General features: G+C 49.8%; 1 protein-coding gene across 1 annotated transcript in view; it reads right to left on the bottom strand.

Annotated features, from left to right (window-relative positions):
- Positions 1-2,333, bottom strand: part of AP5Z1 (adaptor-related protein complex 5, zeta 1 subunit) — a 20,551-nt gene that overhangs the window by 17,255 nt on the left and 963 nt on the right. The window lies entirely within an intron of this gene.

Genomic DNA, 2,333 nt, shown 5'->3' with positions numbered 1-2,333 from the left:
CCCTAACACTGCCTACAAGACCCTGGCCCCGCCTTCCTTCTCCAGCCTCCATGTCCTGTTTTTCTTGCTTCTCCCCCTTCACACCGACCCTCTGCTTGAAACACGCCCCACTAGCTCCTGACCTTCCAGTCTGCGGCTCTTCCTCCTGGAAACCCCTGACTTTGATGGGCACCCCTCCATGCCCCCATCCTTCACTCGCTTCCCGCTTTCTCCATTTATCCTTCACCTTACAGAGCCATCTTCGATCACTTTTTCCACACTTGCTTTCCGTATCTCTGACACATTTACAGAGAAACTCAAGTTCACTCCTAATCTTTTTGGCTTTCCTTGGAGACAGGGTCTCCCTCTGTCACCCGAGCTGGAGTGCAGTGGCACGGTCATAGCTCACTGCAGCCTCAACCTCCTTGGCTCAAGTGATCCTCCTGTCTCAGCCTCCTGAGTAGCTGTGACTACGGGTGCGTGCCACCACACCTGGCTAAGTTTTTAAAAATTCTGTTTTGTAGAGACGGGTCTCACTATGTTGTCCAGGCTGGTCTCAAAGTCCTGGCCTCAAGCGATCCTCCTCACTCGGCCTCCCAAAGTGTTCGGATTACAGGCGTGGGTCAGTCACTGTGCCTGGTCTGCTCCAAACCTTAACCCTCAAACTATAGTCATTTATTTTAAAACATCACCAGAAATCACAGGCTTAAGTATATTGTGAAAACTGGTAAGCCCTGATAGATTACTAGCCTTCTTGAAACCCTAACAGAGGGCAACTGCAGAACTCATGTACGTTACGTAGGAAAATTCAACCACACTCTATCCTCAAAAATGCCTGCCCACCGAGCCAGGGAGACAGAGAAACAGGTATTTAAATAGTGGTGGCTCGACCGGGTGTGGTGGCTCATGCCTGTAATCCCAGCACTTTGAGAGGCCGAGTTCAGGAATTTGAGACCAGCCTGGACAACGTGGCAAAACCCCATTTCTACTGAAGTTACAAAAAATTAGCCAGGAGTGGTGGCGGGTACCTGTAATCCCAGCTACTTGGGAGGCTGAGGCAGGAGAATTGCTCGAACCCAGGAGGCAGAGGTTGCAGTGAGCTGAGATTGCACCATTGCACTCCAGTCTATGCCACAGAGGGAGACTGTCTCAAAATAAATAAATAAGCAAATATCTTGCCGGGCGCGGTGGCTCACGCCTGTAATCGCAGCACTTTGGGAGTCCGAGGTGGGCGGATCACTTGAGTCCAGGAGTTTGGGACCAGCCTGGACAACGTGGCAAAACCCCATTTCTACTGAAGTTACAAAAAATTAGCCAGGAGTGGTGGCGGGTACCTGTAATCCCAGCTACTTGGGAGGCTGAGGCAGGAGAATTGCTCGAACCCAGGAGGCAGAGGTTGCAGTGAGCTGAGATTGCACCATTGCACTCCAGTCTGGTCAACAGGAATGAAACTCCGTCTCAAAATAAATAAATAAGCAAATATCTTGCCGGGCGCGGTGGCTCACGCCTGTAATCGCAGCACTTTGGGAGTCCGAGGTGGGCGGATCACGAGGTCAGGAGATCGAGACCATCCTGGCTAACACAGTGAAACCCCATCTCTACTAAAAATACAAAAAAAAAATTAGCCGGGCGTAGCATCGGGCGCCTGTAGTCCCAGCTACTCGGGAGGCTGAGGCAGGAGAATGGCGTGAACCCGGGAGGCGGAGCTTGCAGTGAGCCGAGATCGCGCCACTGCACTCCAGCCTGGGGGCAGAGCGAGACTCTGTCTCAAAAAAAATAAATAAATAAAAATAGAAAAATAATAAAAAATAATAAATATCTAGCGAGGGCTATTCATTTTGTCTTTTATGTCACAAGTTTATGACCTGGAGCAGAATGTGACTGGGAATGAAGTTCTCAGTGAGTGTTTTTCCTTGTCTCTCGGCAAGGACCTTGGGATGAACATGTTGCATGCTGAGATGCCAGTATTTTTCATTTTCATACAGTCCCTACATTCACATGAATGGCATATCTGTCCAGGATTGAAGGGAAGGTTGCCTGTGTTAAGCCGCTGGGAGATGGTGCCGCATATTCACCAGGCCCCTTCCTAATGAGTGGAATTTTAAAGGTTATTTTGATCAGAGATTTCTGTCCTGTCTTCAAGACCTCATTAACTATAATCACAGCACTTTCAACCACCTGAATCTTTCCCACCAATTGGTCTAGCTCTGAATCCAGGTTTGCTTGTTTGTTTTGACATGGAGTCTTGCTCTGTCACTCAGGCTGGAGTGCAGTGGCACAATCTTGGCTCACTGCAGCCTCCGCCTCCTGGGTTCATGCAGTTCTCCTGCCTCAGCCTCCCGCCTCACCAAGTT

This window comes from Colobus angolensis, unplaced genomic scaffold (genome assembly GCF_000951035.1).
Source record: "Colobus angolensis palliatus isolate OR3802 unplaced genomic scaffold, Cang.pa_1.0 Scaffold43, whole genome shotgun sequence".
Taxonomy (NCBI): Eukaryota; Metazoa; Chordata; class Mammalia; order Primates; family Cercopithecidae; genus Colobus; species Colobus angolensis.
The sequence above is the reverse complement of the archived record's forward strand: the minus strand, read 5'-3'. Positions and strand labels throughout refer to the sequence as shown.